The following is a 15,970-nucleotide window of genomic DNA, read 5'->3' on the forward strand; positions in this document are numbered from 1 at the left end:
CACCTGTAAAGTCAATAATTTACTATTACTAATCTGAGCTCTTTCCCACACCTCCCACTCTCTCAACAATACCGCTTCACACTACGACTGGCTAGTCAGAAAGTAAATCAGATCTGGGCTCCATTCATGCTGAAATGCCACCTTCATGCCTCTGACATGACCATCAACATACCACACGTACCTGAGGAGGCACAGACACTGGAACACCATGGACCATGACAGCAGCATTTCTGACATAACAGAAGAAGGTGCAGAATGATGTCATTCTCTGCAACACACCTGAACATGACAACTGGTCCATTCATGGGTTTGCAACATCTTATTTTCACTAGACCTGAAAGGCCCAAGTCAGGTATTATTCAGGGATTCTTTGGATTTTGCATCCCGCATCTCACCTGCGCTTAGGTTTAGAAACAACAAACATTTTAGTTAAGGTCAGAGAAAGACTGTGGTTTCGACTAATAAAGTGAACATGTCAAAACACTTTCTTGATGTTAAAACCATAAAAAAAAATGCGCTTTCAGTATCTAAACATAACAAAAAGAAAGTCTAACAATGCAGAAGATGCAACGAGGGATGTTGTGGATTTTATATTTTGTTGGGAAAAAACACTCGACAACATTTTCCCACCAGACCGTTTCCTTCAAAACATATATACTGCTGGAAACAAATTAAACATAATTTCTCCAGGAGTGTGTTTATATTGAAGACATACAAAACTGTAGTTTGTGTGTGATAAGACACAAACACTCTTACGACACACGTTGGACACACTGTGGAGGAAATCACTTTAATCTGATGTGATTAAAGGGGTTTTCCCATCTGTGATGAAACACAGTTTTGACGTAAAAAATTTGAGTGTAAAACTTCCTTTTCATTTTTATACTCAACAAGATCCATATGAGCTCTGGTTTTTAATTATTTGTTTGACTGTTTGTTTAAATCACTTTTTATATGTTGTGTTGTTTTTCTATTTTGGGGAATGGGGGTGTTGTATTCGACTCATGCACTGGAAGTTATACAGCTGTTGTTGTCAAAAATGTCATTGTTATAATGCAATAAATATTGTCAAAAGTGTCTGTACTGTCTGTAGTGAAATGATCTCCTCCTGCTCTTGAATGAGCCATCAGCGTAGCCGACTTCCTGTCAACACCATGAAGATTTACACTTCCTGATAAACTACCTGCCGCCTCTTTCCTCTTCCGGCTCAGCGAAGACAAGCCTGCAGAGGAACGAAAGGAATGTTGACTGAGAGTCAGGACGATGATGAGACATGTTGGGCAAAGTGAACATGTGATCACATTCAACAATCAGACGGGGACTTTGGATTTCATCTAAAAAGATTTCACACATTAGCCAGCGGCCAGAGAGCGTGACTGGGTGGAAAACTACACGGGGATGACAGAGAGGAAGCAAGTTTCTCAATCAGAAAGATGAATTAATTCCTTTACAGTGTTAACAAAATTCACATTTCTCTTTTAAAGTAAAAATCACCCCATCAAATACCGAAATAAATTAATTGATCTCCTAGCTCAAATTTAGCTAAAATCCGGAGGTACATTTATTCGGTTTTTACAGTAAAACAGGAAGACTTGATTTCTTGATGTTGCTCAGCCGGTTGGAAGCAGATCTATGACTTTACGTCAGAGGTGTCTGTGAGGTGTTGAAATGTGAAACCGGGAGAAGAATTAATACAAGGTCAGACAGATCTGAAGCTGAGCTCATCATTCCTGTTCAGAGAAGCAGAAGTCTTTCTTGGAGGCCATTCCTGGAAATTTCAACAATATTGATTCATACTTTCTGCTTAAAAGGCAAGCTATACTTTCTGTATCGTACTAGAAATTTGCACTGGAAGTAAATCAAGTTGTATCATGTAGTGCAAATGTAACTTGTAGTGATGCTGGATTGACTTTTGTGCAGAGGTTTGAGGTGCATGTTGATCCAATAATTCTGGCAGCTAACATCTTCTAAACCAAGGTGCTAGCTGTTAGGTGTTCTTTCCTATTGGGTTTTTTTTTGTTTGGTGCACATGTTTTTATCATCATGTTTGTCCAGCTGATTCAGTCAAACTGAACAAGTGAAGCTGTGTTACAGCAGCCAGCTGGAATGCGTCCCGATTAACCTCCCTCTGCCCGGTCCTCCCCCACTCCACTTCTGTTTGTTTGAATGAATCATAAAGTGCTCGTACTAATGTTGATAAAAGTGTGCAGCAGCTGCGTGAATGCACGAAACATCAGACTGTGACGACCTTTTGCATGGAGTTTCTTGCTCGTGATAACTCAGAAATAGCCACTCGTTTCCTCCTCCACACTGATTAATGAGCTTTATCTGGAGACGCAATGATGACTAAAAGAGCTAATTTTAAACGCGGATGCTGTAGAAATGTGGGGTTTTTTTGAGCAAAGGTGGATTCTGATATAATTTTCAATGGATGAATGAAGTTACAAAGCAATACCCTGTTTATTCACAATATAATTTGAAGAAAAGTTTCCTTTGGAACGATTTTCTGTCAAAGGAGCTCGTCTTCTGTGTGCAGAGAAAACAGCTACAAGTCAAACATAAGGGAATTAATGTCGATTTAGGTCTTGCCCTAAATGCCCTGTCTTTGTGTGAAGAGGAGAAATGGGGACATGAACTGGGTCAGGCTTCCGCTTGCTGGACTTCATCCATCTGTTAAATAATCTGACGGTCCACCAGGTTTGTGTCAAGCTGAGAGTATGCAGGGTTTTATTCCAAATACAACGCAGCATGGCAGCAGATGATCTGCAGCTTGAAACCAAAGCTCAGGTCTTACTTTTTTTGGTCTCTTCTGTCATTGTTAAAGTTGACGTTGCCCTCTTGAGCTCCAGTAAGTCTTCCAGCTTTTTGCTGATCTCAGAGCAATGTATTGTACTTTTTACTTAGTCTACAATTAGTTGAAATCTTTAAGTAGTAGTATCATCACAGATTTATACAAAATGTAATCAATGAATGGTAATAATTAGAATTATATTACAGGCTAGTGATTATGATTTATTATTACACATTAAGCCACCCAGCAATCTATGAAGTACTTAAAATTAGCTTCACATTTCCCAGCGGCAGCATTAAAATAAAGAACACTTTATTGAATCAATAATTATAATCCAGTGATGTAGTGCATATTAATCTGAAAGGGGCCACTTGCCATTCCCTTCACTTCTTAAAGTAGTGTTTTCTGTGAATACTTCCTTACTCCTGCTCAAGAAGGAATCTGAATACACTTTTACTTGTAGGGATTTCCATACTGTTGTATTGGTACTTTTATTTAAGTACAAAATCTGAGCACTTCTTCCGCCTTCTCTTTAGTGTTTGTTCAAAATGAAATGATGCAAGGCCATCGGCAGAGCTTTGAGAGTTTTGCTAAGAGGGCGAACGTGAGGAGCAAATCGATGATGAAATGAAAGAGCAATGACGCTGCTGTAAACAGTCTGTGGAGGATGGAGCTGCCTTCACAGCCACATTTGGGCAAGTTTACATGAATGTTTAGAGATGGAGATGGAGCTGCTCTGTTTGTTATCATCTCTGGCTGACCTGTAGGAGTTTCTGTCTTCTTCCCGATTTCTCTTTCATTCTGTGTCTTTCTTTCTTTCGTGTTGTTGTTGTTGTTATTTGGCCAACTTTGTTTTTAAATTTAGATATTCCTTCAACGAAAAACTTGCAAGCATGGTTTGAATAGGCAAACTTTTTTTCAGGTAGCTACAAATAAATCATGACGTCTGTATAGTTTGTCAAATTATGACTTCCAGTCCAGCTAATTATAATGAATCAACCATTGTGTTTGGTCTCTGTTTACTCTTGGAAGACTTCACATTTTTTTCTTTAGCCTTTTCCTCTGGCAGACATACATATTGGTGGAGGAAATACTTGGACGTTAATCTTAAAATTAGCAATACGCTAACACGGTGCAGAAATGAAACTATAAATATGATCAGCAAAATAATAAAGTACAAAAAGTAAGAATACTCATCATGTAGGATTGCCCATTTCATTAAAAAAAGTATATATTATGGTATCAGATCATAGTCAATGATGTATTAATATGTTCATCATTTTAATGTTACAGCTGGTTAATGTGCAGCTAATTTTAACTACATTAGATATGACTGGCCGACTTGTGAATTTAGTGGTGGTGTAAAAAGTTCAATATTTATACACTCTGAAATGTAGTGGAGTAGAAGTATGGGAAGGGGAAATCCTAATACCTCAAAATTTCACTTATGAAAACTGCAGAAAATCTGTTCCATTACTTTCCACCATTGGACACACAGCAACATCAAGGTTGCAACACGTAATAAAACACCCTCAGGTTACACCATTTCTTGTACTCAGTATTGTGATGTGCATCTCCCATGCATTTTACACAATTCTAGCTAATTTCCTCTGCTGCTGTTGTAACTGTTGGTTGCATTTTGTTCCTCAGTGTCTATTTATAACCTCTGCTTTCCTTACTTTCTCATTTCTAAAATTTGCAAACAACTGAAGTTTCCCCAAAACAACACACGCATACACATATATGTGTACAGTTGTAAATTAGTGATAAAAAGGAGAAGCTCCAGCAGCAAACCAACTCAGTGAGAATCAAAGCTGTGCCTGCTGCCAGCTGCTTGCTTCAGATGCACTGATACACTATTTTGAACTCTTACTGCATAAAACACCATTACCTGATTTTCTTTTGGGCCACATGGTGCCACCAGAACAAAGTGAACAAACTGAAAAGTCAGTATCAGACAAGTAATAATCAATGGCTGTATTTGTTTGCAAACAGGAGCCTAATGCCACTTCCTACAGACACTGAGCAACAAGATCACCCCATTGGAGTTGGGATTATGATGAATGGAAGCGCAACATTTACTCTCTTTTCGGCTTTGGTTTCGTCTCCACCAACTGCTCAGGAAAATATCTGACTCGTGTGAAGGGGCAGGTTGTTGCCTCACTTTATTTATTTTTAATGTGTTTTTCCCCCCTTAATTTATGTTGATGATTTCAATTTTTATACATTCATTGATTTGTTTGTTTATTTAAAAGGGAACAAATCATTCTATTATAAATAACAGCCGAGCATCCAGACTTTAAATGTTTTCCACATATAGGAACATTTTTCCTAGTGATTTTTAATGGTGTCTTCAGTTTTAATATTTTCCTTTTTTTAATAAAAATTTGCAGATACGCAGTTTTAATGATTGTGCAGACAGGGTTGTAACAATAGGGTACATTAGGCCTTTAAAAGTAACACTGATGTCAGGAGGTCAGAGAATGTCCATCTATGTATCAGCAGGATGAATCTCACCATCAGTGAGTAACGTTGGGCTTTTACTATGACACCATCTTCAGCAGTGACATCACTTCCTCTGTATAATCACCATGGATTATGGCACTCTATGCGAAATAAAGTTCAAAAGGGCAAACCTTTTCAAAATGAATTAGAGTTGATGTAAGGCAGCACAGCCGGAAACTGTTCTTCTCATCTCATTAAAGAATCATCATCATTGTTTTTAGGGACACTAATATTATCTCTACATTAAGCATTCAGAAATCCCAAAACTTCTTGGTCATTATTTGAAAAACAAATCATGTGATGGGAAGAAAAGACATTTTTATATAACTTTCAGTAGATCACTCTGTGGAAGAGGGAAGATATTTTGCAGCTGAATTGCTGTTCTCAGTAATTTTCCAGCAACTTAGCACTCATGTCATGATGTTTTTGTGTAGCTGAAACTGTGCGTGTTAATGTCTGAGTATGTGTATGCATGTGTGTTTGATGACGCAAGAGCCCTCTGTACTGTGTACACTGAAACAAAGGAAACTAGAGGGAATCCACCACACACACACGCACACACACAAACAGTGAGGGAGACCTCGTCAGTACAGAATAAGAGGAACTGCAGCAAGGAAGTGATGTCATGAGTGGGATGATGAAACTGTTTGCCTGAATGGTAAGTATGGAAAAAAAGAGAAACAGCTCCCCCTGCCGGACAATTCTTTGTGTTGACTGGAAAGAAAAGGAGAGCAGAGAGGATAACAATTAGAAAATATGACAGTCATTTTGTTTAGCATTTTGTGTTCAGGAAGGAAACAGGTTGAAAACAAGGATGGAGGGATGGGGAAAGGTGAAAAACAAAAATGGAATGGGGTGGAGAATGTGGGGAGTTTGCATGTTCTCCCTGTGCCTGCGTCAGTTTTCTCCGGGTTCTGCGACTTCCTCCCACAATCCCAAAAACATGCACATTAGGTTAATTGGCTACTCTACATTGCCCGTAGGTGTGAGTGTGTGTCTGTCTTTGTGTGTTGGCCCTGTGACTGACTGGCAACCAGTCCAGGGTGTACCCCGCCTCTCACCCGCAGTCAGCTGGGATAGGCTCCAGCCCCCTGGCAGATAAGCGGTTCAGAAAATGGATGGATGGATGGATAATCTGTACAATGAGATGTGATTTCTTTTCATATGGAGGATTAAATGATCACATTAAAGAAATTATATAAAAAGAAGTTGAAGCACTTGGCAGTTTAAAGCAGCTAAACACATTTATTCAAGTACTAATTGTACTAACTAGTACAATTAAGAGCTACTTATATTTTACTTGAGTATGCTTTTTAATATAGGAACTACTACTACTAACTACAGTTAAAGTACAGTTAATTTCACCAAAATGTCTGCACCAAAAATGATAACTCCAAATACAATCACAGTCAACAGAAGCATGAAGAAGACATCAGCTGAGCACAGCATGAAACTACACTTACCGGTACAAATCTTGATAAAATAAAACACTGACAGGCTCCATTCATGAATACTTTTACTTTTCAGACTTAAAAGATATTTTAGCAGTAGAAATGCATATAAATAGGCTAATCTTTCCACCAGTGGAAGCACTTCACCTGCTTTGCTTTATCTGACTGTCTGGTGAACCACAGTTTGAGTTTCTAGAGCTCTGAAACATTTCAGTGTGAAGCTGTGCTGCCCCCTGCTGCCTAAAACGCGCACACACACTGACTTTAAGGTCGTCTGTCTGACTGGACAGTTACAGAGGAGGTCGTGAGAGTGAATTAGTATAGTTCAGTAGAACATTATGCTGATTCAACATGTTCCTTTGCTCACTTCATGTGCTCTGTGATAATGTATAGACTGTTAAACTTTGATTAACTTGTTCCTTTTCTCCCATCCTCTGCATCTGGTGAATTCTTCTCAATGAAGTCTTCTTTCTTAATGTCTTGCACTACAGCGCAACGTAAAATGATTTCTTTACACAGAGTTATGATACCTTCAGAGGTATTTTAATGGGATTAATAAAAGAACATACTAAATATGCTGCGTTTCCACGGCAGCGATGGAAGAAGAATTCAGAACTTTTGATTAAGGACTAGAAATAGAAAGTGCCAGACAACTGAAATACTCAAGTAAGGTACAAGTACCTCAGAAGCGGAACAAACGACCACTGGTCCTTACATTATACTACTATGTTTAGTTAGCAATTAAACTAGTGGAAACATAAGAAACTTCTGCCCTTCGTAGTTCCCTTCGTAGGGCTCCACGGTGGATGTTCTCAGATGTCAGACTCACAGGGCTCATGTTGCCTCCTCCTCCTCCTCCTTCTCCTCCTCCTCCTTTTCGGAAACGGGATGTGATGTAAATACAGAGCAACTTTTTTTTTTTTTTTTTTGGCCTCTCTCTGGACTGTGCAGATCTCCTGCCTTTTCCAACACACTGCTGAAGGAAAACCAGAAGAAGAAGGCATAAAAAAGCAGAGAAAGAGGACGGACGGCAAACCATCAGAGAGATCAAGTCACCGTTACTTTTGTCCACCATGTCCCTGTGAGCTCCTCCGTCTGTCTCCGACACCAAACCCACGAACTGCCGGACCGCACTGCGAGAAATACGGACCAAACCGGGGAGAAGCTCGCTGCTGTTGTGGATCCGGAAGGAAACCGCGGACAGGTAAACAGCTGACACTTTATATCTCTGTGTTATATAAGCCGGGGAAACAGGAAAGTGTAGCCGTACGGACAGTTGAGACTGTCTGGAAACTATGACTGCATGACAGCAGAGCTGAGATCAGTGCTGCAGTCTGAGGCCTAGATATGATCTCTGAGATCTTTGTTATCTGCTGGAGAAATGATCCAGTAACTTCACACACATTTAAAGAATCCACTCTAAAAATGTCACACAGACAGTTTGAAATCACAAAGATAAACTGGAGAAGGACATCAAATGCAACATCAGATTAAGAGAGAGAAAAAAAAAAAGTTCCACGCGGAAATTACAGGGAACTAAACTGTGTGCAGGTCAGTGTAGGGAGATCAGGCTGCTATTAAAGGACAAAGTCACTCTAAATCCAATAGGGAATATCAAAATGGTTACCTTTTTTAAACACACCGGAAAGGTAACAAAGTAGGATTGGCCAAAGTATATAATAAGAATATTATTTTACTTGGTCATAGATAGATTAGTCAGACTGTAAGACGTTTAAATCCTAACAGGTGTGCTGAAGTGCACAGAAATTAAACTAATATGACTTCATTACTTAAAGAGCTGAGAAAATAAAAACTCACCATATAAACTCATCATCACGGGACTCAGGCATCTCCTTTTCAATTTATACTAGAAGATGTAAATACAGTGAATGAAGTGGATATAAAATATCTATCACACACATCCACAGACACGCCTAATCTTTGAATCATAAGTAGGTCACAATTCAAATGCCAAATGTTTGATGGTTCCAGGTTGTCAAATGTGAGATTTTGCTGCTTTGTCTTGCCTCACATTATAGTACATAAAATATTTTGGGTGTTTTGGATTGATGGGCTGACAAAACAAGACATTAGATGAGGTAACCATGGGCTGGGAGAAACTGACATGGCCATTATCAACAATAAATCTGATAAATCAAGAAAATAATCAGTAGATTGGTTGATAATGAAAATAAAGTTTAGTTGTAGCCCTAGAAATCACACATTTGTAAGGACAGATGGATGAAGAAGTGCACTCAATAATGCCTTTAATCACAAACTGTTGACAGAACTAAAACAAGGAAAATACACCCTCTCTCTCTCTCTCTCTCTCTCTCTCGCTCGCTCTCTCTGCTTTGTTTTAAATATAAATTTCAGTACATCAGAAGAGCATATCAAAGCGATAATATTCAGTTCTGTGCCGTGAGGTGCCGGATTCAACTGGATTGTAGTTGCTGAACTTGTACATAAAGTTGAGTATAGTTTAGAATTTACTTTTATTTCGATAGTTTATTTGTTTCTTTTCCATGGTGAGTGCATACGCTGCATGAGCAAGCAAGTCGTGGGCCTGCAGAATTCTGTGACGACAGGGACAGTTGATTACAAGAGGTCGCACGGCAGGCCACCGACATGGCCTGACACTCCACAATGTGCTACCTACCATAACATTATAGAGATGAACAGAGCAAATCATCATCACCATCATAAAGTAGAAAACAGAACAAAATGTGTGTGTGTTTAACTTCATATGTCAAACATTAGTTATTTCATTCAGAAAGTCAAAGAGCCGAGCTGATTTATCACAGTAAAGGTCAAAGTGATGTGAGTGTTTCATGTTTGAATTTGATATTTGAGTGTGAAAACTTGCCTCCATGTTGCAGGATGGACAGACTACGGTTTGAACTGGGATGTTAGGGATGCTTTTCTGCAGAATGAATAGTAATACTCTTCACATTGTGATATGATATGTTTACTTAAGGAAAAGATTTAATTAATTCCACTGCATAACAGCCAACCAGAGTGCAGGATTTAAATCTGTTCTCTCTCTGTCTCATAAGACATCTCTGTGTGTGTGTATGTGTGTGTGTGTGTGTTGTTGACCTCTGGACCTCCTGTGGCGTGTGTAAGGGATCGTGTTTGGGTTATTTTCATGCTCAGAGTAAGCTCAGTTTACGAGGACAAACTGACAGCTAACAGCAGAGTTTCAAAGCTTTAAACACAAACTTCCGTCTGTTCATGAAGCCCTTTAGGACTATTAGTGTGCACAGAAAGTGTGTCTCTGTTGTGTACTTATTGTCATGTAAATTTGGGATGAGCTGCATCAGCTGGTGTGTCGTGGAGAGTGTTCAATAAACAAGGACAAGGAGGTGGATGTGTTGCGCTGCAAGCTCAGTACCCACAGAGGTTCTATTTCTTTTGAGACTTCTCATCCCTCTCCAAGTTTATTTTAGACTTTGGTTATGTTACTGGCATAATAATACATTGTTAGCCATATTAATGTAAATTAGTTGTTTAACAGTGATGAATCATTTCTTTCACTTTTCAGCCCCCAGACTTTCTCTGGTTGTGACGATTGTGAGGAATGTGAGGATTTTCCTAATTTCTTTGTTTTATGTCACAAATGTTTGGTTCTTAAAATGTGAAGATTTCAGTTGTCATTCTGGGAACTTGCCATGAGCACCTTTTTGATAGTGAGTAGATAAAATGATTAATTTGGAAAATAATTATTGAAGTGAGTTCTAATAGTGAGGCTGCCAGTAAGCTAAGTCATTGATGAGTGATGGTATCAGACCCCTGCAGGTACATTCGGCAAAAAAAAAAAAAAAAAAAACTGATTTATTGTCTCTTGCACTGACTGTGAGAGCAGCCTGGAGCTACAAAGAATCTTAGAGTGATTTCACCACAGCAGCAGTTCAGTGTTTGGCTCAGACTGTGAGAGCTGACAGCTTTGTTCACTCACAAAACAAACCCCAAACAAAGCAATGGAAGATGTGTTGTTTCACACTGCTGCCACTCAGACAGGCCGGGATCATTCAGAGGTTTGAACAGTGTTGTTTTGTTTTTCCTTTTATCACTGGCTGTAGGTCATTTGGGTGTCAGGGTGCATCCAGGGCATATGAGCAGTGCAATACGTGATCATTAGAAGTGTTGGTTTGTATTTGGATAGTCCTGTGACTGAGAGAACAAGCAGCATGCAACCAACTCCCGGACTGCTGCTGTCAGGTTTATGTTTCTTCACAAACTCACATGAGGTCTGTTGTAACACAAAAAGGACACGGTTTCTTCTCAGCCTGCGTTTGTCTTTGGCCATCAAGCCTCTATTAAGGTGAATCACCGCAGCTTTGTCCTCATTCGTTTCCTTTCGGTGAAATTTAATTGTAAAAATCAGTGTAATTTAAAACACAGGTCTGATTTCCAGAGGTCCAGAAAAATACCAGCACTAACAGAACTTTTGTTCATTTTCCAATCTTGATTTTCAGAAGTCGATGATAAAGGCTTCACAAAGATCTCAGACTTATGCACTTAAAAGTCTCATTAAAATAGACTTCTGCCAAAGCAGAAGAATAACCAAATGTGACATCAATAACCAATTAAACACTGATTTCAGTGTGCTGAGGTGTGTGAGATCTGCAGCTGGAACCTCAGCTCAGACCTTCTTCTATCTGGTTATGCATTGTTCATCATTAGCTACTCATTTGCTGATAGAAATCAGGACAGTCACACCACAGCCAGCAGTCATCTCTTTAACGCCGCTGAGTGCTCTATGCTCAGAGCACTTTGAAGACAAGTTAACAAAATGATTTCAAACTGAATCTCAGTGCGAGTGAGCGCTTGTGCTTTCCAATAAAAGATAATTCATCCCATCCTGGTATCCACGCAGCATTAGATCCAGATCTCCTCTAAAATCCATCCAGTAACCTGGAGCCAATAAAGTGATGTGTCTGTGAGATTTTTGCCAAAGATTGATCTGTTTGAGAGATTGTATCGTGCATGTTAGCAGCTGACACACAGGAAAATGTGAAAACACGTCCTCCCTCCAGCTAAGTCCTTCAGACGTTTAGATAAACGTTTCCAAAGACATTTAACCTCACATTGTTAAGTCATCTAATAAAGTCTTTGACCCTCTTATCAGACTCTGATCTGAGTTATGATGCTCTCATGAGGCCTTTTTATATAAACACATCCTGAGCCACACTGTTAAACACAAACAATTACAGGAAACAGTCAAAATGGCTTCTGGAGAAGCATGTGCAGATAGTAGCTGTGGGTCGAGTGGAAGCAGCAGATTACAGATGAGTGTAAATGAGTGAGTGTGTGTCGAGTTTCCATCTGCTGAGCCACGGCCAGCCGCTCATTAAACCATTAAAAAAACCACACAGAGAATCTGTTCGAGGCTCGTGAATATGAGGCGAATAACCCTGAACGTGGCTGCTGCTGAGGGAAGAGGATACAGGAAAAAATAATCGGTCACAGCTTCATTTGCATCAGTTGTAATGATGAGTTAAAGTTAGTGATGAGTTAGAGTTATTGCAGAGGCATTTTTTTTTATATTTGTTGAAAATCTCTTAACATTGGGCGGCACGGTGGTGCAGTGGTTAGCACTGTCGCCTCATAGCAAGAGGGTTCCGGGTTTGAATCCCGCTCCGGGCCCTTCTATGTGGAGTTTGCATGTTCTCCCTGTGCCTGCGTGGGTTTTCTCCGGGTTCTCCGGCTTCCTCTCACAATCCCAAAGACATACACGTTAGGTTAACTGGTGTGAGTGTGTGGTTGTCTGTCTTTGAGCCCTGCGACTGACTGGCGACCAGTCCAGGGTGAACCCCGCCTCTCGCCTGTAGTCAGCTGGGACACGCTCCAGCTCCCCGTGACTCTGACGGATAAAGCGGGTATAGAAACGGATGGATGGATCTCTTAACATCCTGACAGCAAACAATAAATCATATACTCTCACAAAGAGAGAAAAATGATCCAGTGTCTGTGGCTGTTCCATGCAATCATTTCATTTGGACTGAATGAACATACCTGTTTGTCTACCACCCACTGTGATACTCTTAGGTGTTTTTTTACATGTGAATGAGACACGAAGTCGTTGGATCTGTTTAGCAGTGACAACGATGTGTTGTAGCTAACTAAGTGTCGGCCTCACTTTCAGGCTCAGGTACATTCCTGGTTGCTATTTTGTGTGTGTTTATGTGACTGATATTTAACAGAATTGTTTATTTATGGATTTATTAGACTAAAAAAGCTAGAAGAGTTAATTAAATGAAGCAAACTCACTGCTTGCACCCAGCTGGCCAGCGAGAGCGATATAGTGGCTTTTGACAGTTTCCTAAAGAGAGTGGTTGGGATTTTTTTTTTTTGGCTAGATACATCAAATACATCACCCAGTGTTCATCCAGTGTTACCGACTCCAGTGTCACGGAAAATGTCACAGAACCAAGGTAACTTCCTGGGTAGATATTCTGCACACACGATCGGCTCTGATATTTAATGTATCATCATATGTTGTCACAGTCAGGAAAGTCTGATGTCATTTTGGCAAAGGCAGGACTCGCAGTTCAGTCCCTTTCAATGTCACTTCTACTGACACAGTACTGTAAGATCATTTAGAAACATCTGTGCTGCCATATTAATGTTGGAAACTCAAGGATGCTGTAAACGGAAAGGAGGGAGTAATCTGTGATTACTCTTGTTTAAAAGTAGGGAGACACAATATACACCAAGCTGAATTAGAGAGCTGTGGAACATTAAATTATTCGTCTTTGCTCACTACGTCTTAGCCTTTCTACCCTCAGGGGTGCATAAACTACATGTTATGACATTCTTTTTAAAATGCAAAAATGTAAAGTATTGGTTATCTTACTGGTGTCGGTTTATGATGTCTGTTATTTTTCCTTGAGTTCCACATGCTTTAGCATCTGCTGATCCTGATAGGGCACTGGGGACGTCAGAAATGGTACAGGAAACGCTTCAGCACGTGAGACAGACCATCTCTTGCATGCAGTTGTTTTCATACACTGATTACAAGTTACTGAGTCGCTACTTTTGTCTGTGTGGTTCTGAACATTTGAGTGCTAACAAATACTGTAAACATTCAACGCACGTAGCGTTGAAGTTCGCTGAATGAAGTTGGCTTGTTGGTTTAGAATCCATCTGTGTTGCTTGAAGGCATGCACGATAGCTGAGCTGGAAACTCTTCATGGTTAGGTGTGAAGATGATTGTCTAGTCTGTTTTTTGTTTTGTAAAGCTTTAGGCTGGCGTGAAATTTGGTTAATTTTTAGTGCAGTTCATTAAGAAATCTCCCTCTTGTCCATGCTTGTCATATTGCAAGTAGGGACGGTACAGTCAATGCACTAATTTAGCCTGGTGAGTAATGGATGAAATTAAGCAAAAACATAGCTGTTCTGAAAATTGATGGTAACAGACACTCACCCAGTGCAGACTGGGATATGGTTCATGGATCAATGGAGTCTGAAAACCCAACTCAGTCTGAGCAATTGTCCGCTCTTGCCAACCATTTTCATGGTTCTGTAGAAATTCAATGCCCCATATAAGAAGCGAACACCGAACTCATCGGTCGGAAGCTTTCCAAGTTGTTCAGTGTTACAAACAAGTGTTAGTTTAGAGTCCTGCAGCTTCAGTTTGTGTCTGCTCAGTGATTTGTGATTCCTTATAGGGAATCCAGACAGATGAGCCTCCTCTGCTCTCTCTGACAGAGTTATGATACACTGCATGCCTGTGTGTGTGTGTGTGTGTGTGTGTGTGTGTGTGTGTGTGTGTGTTAGCGCACACGTGGGTGCAAGCACATGCATGCATACGGCAGAGACATTTATGTCTTCAGGGCTCGTATTTGAAGTTGAGGAGCACAGTCATGATAAGGAACACGTTTGAGTCACAGGGACTACTGGAAAGACTTAAAGTTTCATTCTGAAAGTTTTAAAATCAGAAACAGTCCACGATTGTATTTACCCTTTAATGAGTGCACTTTCTTTACCTGTCGATATTCAGGTCAAATTCTTCAGTAATTCTTCAGCTTCCACATCTTCTGTCAATCATAAAAACTCCATATTTCCACATTCATGTTTTCAGGTGTGTTGGTGTTCACCTTGGCTCTGGTGTGCTCTGTCAGTTCAAAGCTCTGCATGTTAAATCAAGCTCTCCTCACATTCTTCAGATACCAGCAGCTCTTTGTAAACCATCTGCTGCACTCCTTCGGTTCAGACCTCGTAACCATCACCTGATCTGATGGCAGCTAAAAGTAAACGTTTTACGATGTGGGCTTAGTGTTCTGTCTGGTGACACTGAGACCCATCACACTTTAAAATGTTATGTACTGTTGGGAAGAAACTTGAAGCTGTCCTCTGGGCCCAGTGCATATTGGTTCTCATAAACCATTCATGTACTAAACTATTCTAAATATTGGCATTTTATTTCTATTGTTGTTTCCCGGTGACCAGCTGAGAGTCTTAACTGTCTCACAGTGTGTGAGTACAGGCATCTGGACCCATCTGAGCTTTGTGTGTGTGTGTGTGTGTGTGAGAGAGAGAGGCCTCTGCTCAGCTCTCATTGTGTTTTTTCTTTGTGAACTGTGTTGCATAATGAAAAAACAGAAAGTCTTTCTTCAGGCTGCTAACAGCAATGAGAAAAGCAGGGACTGCACTGGTAGAGTGTATGCTGCTACAAGGTACAAGTGAGAAGATGAAATACACACCAGGACGTCCAGTCTGAGATATTAGATCCATTGACCCAGTTGCTCATGTCTACTGTTTCTTGATAAAATCCAGATGTGATACAACAGCACGTTATGCTTTCTGTGGGATTAAATGTGTTGGAATGGCTGGAGCAGATTTCTTCCTAGATTGATGGCTAATTTCACTTGAGATGGAACTGACAGAGAAAAAGACATCATAAGTGGGTAATTACTTGCTAATTACTCACTGGCATGAATGCAAATGATACTTTGCATAGCTATGAAGGTCTGTCTGACGTAAATCTGCCATTATCCATGAATGTGAGTGTGTGAACTTTTCACATGCAGCCTAGGATTTATGACCAAGCGTATGGATTGCATGGACCATATGAGCCCGCAAACACATGCGACCATGCAAGACCCAGTACTGCACAAACGGGACTTTAACGTGACTTTCGGTGGCCCTAGCTGGCTCAGACTGTCCTGCATTGAACGTTTTGTGTTGATGAGGTATTATTTCTGGTTACAGGAGGTGA

The 15,970-nt window shown here is 40.2% G+C and overlaps 1 protein-coding gene across 5 annotated transcripts in view; it reads left to right on the forward strand.

Moving 5' to 3' along the window:
- Nucleotides 1–7,657: 7,657 nt before the first annotated feature.
- Nucleotides 7,658–15,970, forward strand: part of ddr2l (discoidin domain receptor family, member 2, like) — a 30,549-nt gene continuing 22,236 nt past the window's right edge. For 3 of the 5 annotated variants that reach the window (XM_046385793.1, XM_046385796.1, XM_046385795.1), the window contains exon 1: nt 7,658–7,951. The gene's annotated coding sequence lies outside the window, so the exon portion shown is untranslated. The remainder of the gene's footprint in view (nt 7,952–15,970) is intronic. The other 2 variants (XM_046385797.1, XM_046385798.1) reach the window with 1 other exon arrangement.

The sequence above is a fragment of the Scatophagus argus genome, chromosome 4, assembly GCF_020382885.2.
Source record: "Scatophagus argus isolate fScaArg1 chromosome 4, fScaArg1.pri, whole genome shotgun sequence".
Lineage (NCBI taxonomy): Eukaryota > Metazoa > Chordata > Actinopteri > Scatophagidae > Scatophagus > Scatophagus argus.